Source organism: Trachurus trachurus (genome assembly GCF_905171665.1).
Source record: "Trachurus trachurus genome assembly, chromosome: 9".
In the NCBI taxonomy this organism is placed as follows: Eukaryota; Metazoa; Chordata; class Actinopteri; order Carangiformes; family Carangidae; genus Trachurus; species Trachurus trachurus.
Genome location: NC_139895.1, coordinates 10,035,691 through 10,044,492, shown reverse-complemented (window position 1 = coordinate 10,044,492; position 8,802 = coordinate 10,035,691).

Below are 8,802 nucleotides of genomic sequence, written 5' to 3'. Positions count from 1 at the left end.
AGGGCCACTCTATATAAAAATGTTTACTTTGCATATGACACAAATTATTTTTAATTATATTTGTACTGACAGAAGAGAGGCAATATTATTGGAACTACTATGACTGTAGCTATTTTATCTCTGTGGATGAACTCATATAGAGTTGTCCTCTAGATATTGACTTGAGGTCAATGCAATATTCACTTCCTCAGCACTTATGCCCATTCAATGCCTACTTGTTTACAGGCTCTGATTAAATCTAGTTATAATTGATTAGCTCATTAACATGTTTGGACTGTCTTATCTCTAATTTTGCAGCAGTCATCCTGTGCTGCCTTGTTTCTAATAGCCCGGTTTCATTTGTATTGTTCCGCTGCTGTCTGAACAACATTAGGAGTCTTGGGACGAAGCGCCGATGGACAGCTTGCGATGGTTTCTCTCTGCATGCAGCTTGAATAATTGATGCCCTGATTGCCTGGGTATTCGTAGACACAAAAAGGCTTTTCCTATTCTCTGTCTAACACACTGCTTGAATCTTAAATAGTCCTCCCCGGTGACACGATGCACAGGGAAGCAAGTTATGTGGCTCACAGACAGTACAGTACAGCCAATGTCCTTCATTGTCTGATTACCTCAGCTGCTGTTATTAGGCATTAACAATGTGACGAATTTACTCCATTCAGCCTGAGCTTCTTCATCCTGTAGAACCTCACCGCTCTCAGAAACGACTCAGACTCGGTTACATCATAAACAGTATATGAGATTTTTTCTTTTTTAAATCACAATAGTGATTTTGCAACTGTATCTGTTCTCCCAGTGAAGGATATACTCTGTACACTTAACTGCCTCTCAGGAGCAAATATTTTTGCTCCGCTTGAGATGTCTGCCATAAGCTCCCCGCACCTTATCTGCGGTGACCTTGCAGACTCTCACGCTTCATGGATGCATTAACTGGCTGTGTTTGCCTCTGCTGCTCTATAGTTATTTATTCATGTTCGCACTCTGCTGGTGTATAAATCCCATAATTAAAGGGGATTTGTGTACAAAGAGCAGCAATGTGCTGGAGGCTCTTAATGGAGAGAATTAGTGGCGAAGAGTGCCATGCAGCATGAGGCCCTTTACAGCACACAAAGACAGCCAGTGCTTTATGCGACCGACGGCTCCTAGCGCGATAACAATCTCACCACTCGGTGTCACGGCGTAATAGACTGAATTGTCTCTGTGAGATACGAACATGGTAGAGGCCTCATTGACTGACCATTAAACAATTAAACCATCAATCCTGTGTCCTTAAAGGCCAATTACCTAGCCCAACATTACAGAGCCCATTGACATGTAATGGCTTCCCTATCAAGCCTCCTCCAGGGTACAGATGATTCAGCGTGACACTATAAGCCTTGTTGATGTGACAGCTTTTGCCACCTCTGTGACCCAAAGTGTTTAATTATTGCTCAGAAACAGGGAATGTGTTTGTCGTACAGTACACACATTTAGATGATTCTCACATCACAGAAAATGGAGATTACAAGTTTTCTGAGCTCCCTCCCCCTCTCCTCCCAGTGGGAGACGCTGAAGCTGATTTTCAAATCGTCTGCCTTTTTATTTTGTTTTGTTTTGTCTTTCGCTCATTTCTCCTCCTGCTGAAAATAGTGAGGAATAGTAACAGTGTTACTCCCCAACCACAACCACTGACAGGGGCTCCCAGACTCAACTGTTCCAATTATGATAATAAATAAATAAATACAAATGGAAATTTCTGATGTGATTATCCAAACTGAACTAAATTTAGCAGCTGTATACATTTACAGTCTCTTGAATTGTTATTTAAAAAAATATATATTTTTCATTTTATTTATAAGGCTCCTCGTTAGTGTCACTGAAGTTGTGCCATACAATACAGCATATGTGTGACTAAAATGATGTGATACAAGGATAATTTAAGAAAAGAGGTGGTGTTAGGGCTGTCTTCTTATTCTTATTAAGGAAATCCATGTCAAGGTAACAAGGCCTGGTCGGGGTCTTCTTTTCATGTCTTTTAAGGCACTTAAGTGCCCATTAAAATGACACAGCATTAGGGAGCTAGGTGAGGTGATGTCAGTTCATGTTTTTAGCTCCTCAACAACAATGCCACAGAGATACACAGCTGGCAGTTAATGTCATATTGATAGGTTGTGAGATTGGGAGACCAAAAAACAGTGTCAATATTTTGTTGGTTTTAAGTTTAAGTTGTTTTGAAGCAAACATAATCCAACTCCATCTTCTAAAGGTCTCATGTCAACTCTATCTCGATCTATAAAATACCAGTTTTCTCAACATGTGCAAATCAATCAAACTCAATTCAATTTCCAAACACTCCAGACTCCAAAATCGTAGACGTCTCTCTGGCGCCACAGTATATTGACAACTGATGAAATGTGTTGCAGTAAGTAATTCACAAAACCCTGTTAATGATGCCTCTTGACTTTGTAGATCCAATAACCTTTGATGTAGTGATACCTATGATCATTCACAATATGCTTTGAAATGTCTATTTCATCAATTGATTTCATCACAATTTAGACATCCACAGTCCCTGTACAATGCATGTTACTGTTCATAGTGTTACTAGACCAAATGGGTTAACCATAACTCCACCTTCACCCTCACTGTAACCCTGACCCAGTCCTAACCCTCAACACTGTGTCCAACACTTTGATGCATGACCAGATCCTCACAGCTCAGCAGCCTCAGCTGTTTTCTCTATTTGGTGCTAATAAGCGTTTTGATGCATTGTCTTGGTGCCGCCTCTCAGAACCACTGTGGCTGCTGAGCTGTTTAATGTATAATCCAAAAAAATGAAACACATAAGCCAGTAACCAACCTGTCTGAACCATCCTTTACTCTTTTTTTTTTTTTTACAGAAACAGCTTTGTGTTGAAGTCTCAATTCAAGCCTTTGGAGAACCATTTAAGTCTTAAGTGTCAAATCAGACAAAACCTAAAACCCACCGCTATTATATGGGTGAGGGCTCCATGCAGAGTCAACCAACCATTGGACTTGTTTGACAGTATTCTGGGAAATGCATAAAATAACTAAGTGCAGTATAAATGAAGCCAGCAGAATAAGAGTATAAGCTTAACAAAAAAAGTAAATTACAATATTTCAGCACGAAAAACAACTTCCACATGGCTTTAAATATCAGGGTTGATGTATAACAGAGCGCGAGGCTGGCAGCTCAAACTAAAAAGGGAAATCTCAAGTGTGTTTTCAGGCTTTCAGAAAGAAAGAAAAAATGATTGAGGTCATAAATGTGTCTTTACACGATTTCACTGTATAAACAACCCTCTACCCAATCAGCATCTCCAGTGATAGCTAGAAAAAGATATGACCACACACGGGGAGGTGTTACTCATCTGGGAGAGGAATGAGGAAGAAAAGTGTGTCTTCGCTCATCAAGCCTTGTTTTGGCCTTGGGGCAACTGTGCCACTGTGACTCTCAAGTCAGCCAGTCAAGGCTAGAAAACCAGGCACAAAAACAGATAACTGGTATAGAAGAGAGACACACAGAGAGAGGGAAGGGAGAGGGGGAGAAAGTGGGAGGTGGGTTGAGAGAAGAGGCTTCATCCCAGGATGAGTCACGTCTCCTCCTCATATTGTCCCCTGCACAGTGAGTGAAGGCTGGGGGGAATCGCAGAGCTGGTGAGATGGGAGTTTCCCCAAGCTTGTTGCATGGCTTAGGACAGATGTAGAAAAATACACACACAGAGACAGGCAGCAGGCAGGCAGGCAGGCAGGCAGGCATGCAAGCTGAATTTTGACATACACCACAGATGCTCAGAATTGATCCTCCCATTCGTCACACATATAAATGCAGCAGAAAACTATCTAACACCCTAAAACAGTGATTTTATAGTGACTTTATAATGGATTATGATCAAGCCTCGGTTACAGCTGAGAGCAGGTTACTTAGTAAAAATGCTCTGCTATGACTATTTTTTGATTAAAATTGCTTTCCCCCCAAAAAAGTTGTTTAAAAACTCTCAAAGAGGCTAAAAAGGCCCGACTGGGTGCTCAAAAACTGAATCCAACTTTTTAAAACTCTGGCTTTGAAACTGCAATTTCAAATATAAAATGTTCAGTTATGGCGTGCATTAGCGACTTCGCTGCTGAAATGTCTTGTAGCAGATCCCAAACACTACATTGACATGTTAATAATTTTTAAAAATCAATTTTTAGTTTAGCGGGTCTTTAAGGTTGAGGGGAAAAAAAGTCCTACAACAGCACGTTTACACATAACGTGCTGTAGAGTCCCTCCCCCTCCCTGTGCCCACTGGTCCCCAAGACGAGTCTCATAACAGAAGGTCTTTCTTGGCTGGCTTAGCTATTATTTTCAGCATCATGACAAACTTATGCAGAGACTCATTTCTAAACTTAGAGGGAATGTCTTTCTTTGGCATCAGCAGTTTGCTAGCTGATGCTAAAAGAAGTAACAATCGGCAGCCCCTACTTAGCCAAAAGTAGCTGGCACACGCAGGCTGTCTGGGCTCTCTCCAAAGCTTGTCGGCGCACAAACACTTTGCTCTCCACCCATCCACTCGACTACTGTTAAAATATGTGAGCAGGCATTAAAGGGAAGAGGAGAGAGCTGCAGTGGCTGCTGGGGTAATGTGGTGGCTGCACAGACATGAGGGATCAGTGCTCAAAAAGTAAATCTTAAGTGTTTGATTTGAAGCAGGACAACATTATCTGCAGGCCAGCAAACCTATTGGTTATAAGCTGAACCTAATACCTTAGTTTGTCTTTCATACAAGGTGAAGTTTGTTAAATTGTCACAAAATGTAATGTAGGTATGCATGTTTTTTGTTTTTTTTCTGTAAGAAAGAAATGTGGTGCTCCCATAAATGTGAGATAGAATAGTAGATAGAAGTAGTAGAATATGAATGGATATAAGTTTGAAGATATCAAGTTGGAAGTTGTCACCATATGTTAACAATATAAATACAGTTTAAATGAATCAAGTTTATCAAAACAACATACACATCAAAATTCAGTATGCTCTATGTATGTTTTCTTACCAATTTCTCATAAATTTCCAACTTCCTTTTTCTCATTCTGGGAAAGTGGTGACTTTTGGAGCCAACTGGAGGCCATATCATCTAAATACATTCACAGGCTCTGTATTTTGCTAAGATTTGTCATTTAATATGGACCTCCATTAGCACCAGCAAATTAGCATAGCTATTCTTCCTGGAGTCCAAACATGAAGTCAAATTTGTCACAACACATACGATACGATCATACAGTAGACACATGTCCACACTATAAGCATGGGTATCTGTATGGGATACATATTAGGCTATGTCAAAATATGAACATGTTCCAATTTTGAATATGTTTCATGTCTATTTTCTTTTTCTTTTCTTTTTTTTTTTTACATGTAATTACTTGTAAAACTGCACTTATTAATGGCAGTAGTGTTGCTATACACCATTGTCACACCAGAGACAATAGTGGTTCACACTATTCACACACAGTCCAGATTTAGAATGCAGAGGCTAAAGCTAGTGAAAGATTGATCCATTTACACTAATCAACTAATTACACATTGTAACTATTTTACAAACTGCTGTGAGACTGCATGGGCCCTGAAAGTGTTTATGACCCCGTTAATGAGCCCCTGTTACTTGTGCGTGTCACAGTTGCCGGAAGCAGCACAGAGGAGGTAGAGGAGGAGGAGGAGGTGGAGGACCCAAAGGCAGACACGCATGCAGGCTGATACAGAGAAGAGGCTTTAATTAATGAAATAATATAATAAAAGAAGGCTGATACTGGCAGACAAAATGACAAGCAGTGGAGGAAAGCAGGAACAGGAAAAGGCACACCGGTAGGTACATGGGGAAATCACACACACTGGAACATGAGCAGACGTTGTGACACTGATTGGAGACAAAGCACGGGTTGGGTAGTAGAAATTTTGGCTCTGAAACTGGGAACAGGTGTGCGTGCGGGCAGGGAGGCTCAGGCGATTGAGAGAATGGAAAACAGGTGAGCACATGCATATGGAGACAGGCGGGAAAAAAAGTGCAGGGACATCCAGTGGGAGGATGGAGTATGGCAGTCGTGTGTCCTGGAGGAAGGGGAATGGCAGGTCCAGAGGAAGGAACGAGAGAGCCAGCACAGGGATGGATTATGACAGTTCATTACTTGAAGGCATACTGTAGCTTTAGAGAGCTTTTTACAGTGCTTTTTGTACGGAAGTAAAGCGTGGTATGCGGCTACACCTCAGTGACCTAACATCTCTCTTTGGATGTTGGTTTTGCTTTGGTCCCAACAGGCACATTTACACTGGATTGCACATTTTGTGGATTACTCTGCATAGCACTACAGCTTGTGTGTGTGTGTGTGTGTGTGCAGCTCCCTGCTTAAGTGCCTGTGTGTAGAGTGCGTATATTTGTCTATGAGAGGCCAAAAAACCGGCAACATCTGCTGGGAGTTGTGCACCGCAGATAGCCGAGATGCCTGGTTGCATGTGAGAGGGAGATCTTGTGTGGTTAGACTAATGAGGCTCTGCATACAGGATGGCTGTTGAGTGACAGAGATGATTTACACCAGTAGGATGGACCGTCCGCTGGGAGGAAGCATTCGTCTTACTGCCGAGCCGCTGTCACGGACGGACACGCGGACGGACACACATGGCAAACACACACGAATGGTGACGGACACGCAACACGCGCGCGGTCTTGGTCTCGCAATCAAGAGTCCTGACTGAGCTATCACCAGAGGTCATGTTGAGAGTCTGAAAGCAAACTGACCGCTGTTCAGTGGTGGACTGAGTGTTAAAAGGGGTTTAAGCATAATCACTCTGCATTAGCACTGAGGCCAAAACTACTCTAAGTCTTTGCAGGATGCAGGATGCAGTGATATTTTAGAGACCTTTCCAGTTCAAGGGAAACTCGTTGTTCAAGCAGCACTTGCTGTGTTGTATTCTTATTTTTTGTGTGGCCCGTTATTGTCCATGATAGACATCAGACCATTATTTTAGCTTTTAGCTGCTAAATGCTGCACTGTGTTCATCAGCTTGTCACTACCTTTGACATATGGTGCTACACAGGCAGCAAAATTGGTCTTTCAGAGCCATTAAGTGAAAACAGGGAAATGGGCAAGAGTGAAGTGGCGTAGCAAAAGCAGTTAAGTTGTATAAAAGATGCTAAAAAGCTCCACAGATTCACTGGAGAGTACTACTACTGTACGAATTACCTCTTTCTTATTTCCCATAGTCATTTGATCCATTGCTGTACAGCATCTAATACTAAGAATCCAATCATCTTAATGCCAAGATTCCCATATTCAACTGATCTCTATGTCAACGCAAAGACACAACTGGGTCCCAGTAACAAAATATATTAACCCTAACCCTAACTACTTGTGCAGAAAGAAATGCAATACTGAGATGCAATGGGGAGCAAACAAACAATGTTAAGTAGTAGTTCATTTAATAAACAATGGAATGAAATGGGAATTGGTTAGAGACTGAGCTGTGTAGTGTATCGCTGCACTTCTAATGGATACCGAGATTTCTGTGGATATAATTGAGGAAGAAAATGAACTATTATCTCCACAACAACCCTTGTACAGGAACATGGTTGTCCTTTGTCCTGTGAGCTCTGTGGCTGATGGTCTGGAAACCCTTTTGGCCATAACCCCAAATCAGTCGGTGTAGAAATCTGTAACCTTTTCATGGTGGACTCGCGGGTGGTCCTCCCTGAGGCATCGTGTGGTTTCCCAGGTGACAGGATTTGCCAGCGTCTCTCGGCTGTTCCAGTCTAACAGCAGGCTTTCCTCCTTTGCCACCGCTGTTGATCTCTCAGACGAGGTGTCTCTGTTGTGTGTCTCTGTCTCTTGTGGTTTGATGCAAAATAATGCAGTACTTAACTTTTGCTTGGTGGCTTTAGAAATGGATTGGCCAGATGAAAAAAAAAAAAAAAACCATCAAAAAGTCTCAGAGGCAGAATTGTATAAATGATCAAAAGTGACAAAACATTCTCAGCTATTTCTGATTCAGCTGACTTGACTTGTTAAACTAATAAAAATGAAGATTATGTATGGAGATTAAGGAAAAGTAACTTTTACAGAATAAAAGCACAGTGCAACAAAAGTAAAATGGTAGAAAAAAGAGAAAAACAATCCCACCGGTTTTATTTTACAAAAGGGCAAAGTGTGTACCGGTGCCAGTGTTCTCTCGTTTTGTTTCAACCAGAGAATTGAGTACGACTAATTCCTCCATAACTTTTACTTTAGTTCTCCATCGTGACCCATTAAAGCATTAAATAAAAGATACATAAACCTACTAATATTAATGAAGGGAAAGAAGGAAAAAAATACCCTGTGATTTTCATAACAATACATCATTCAAACCCTCAACAGAGTTTTGATTGACTTAATAGCGAAAGAATCAACAATTTATAAGAGTATTAATAAATGAATGGAGATTACACAGAAGTCCTTTGATTAATAATAATAAAGACCCTGCTGTGAATGTTTAATGCCTGTCGCCTTGTATGGAGGATGTTTGCTGAATGATCGCATGGTAGATGTTCTATAGGATAAACAAAATCTAAGGAGCCACCTGATTTACATCTGTTTGATGTTAATAACTATGTCTTTGTATGGCAGAAATCTTCAGTCTGATTATATTAATAGAGCTGTAATCTATTCACATTGGTATATTCCCTCGGGAAGCAACAATAAATATCCATCAGATATTTTTGTTTTGTTGTTACACAATGACTTCCTTTTTATTCAGCACAGATTTCCGTTGTGTCCATGTCGTTGATCTCCTGAAGC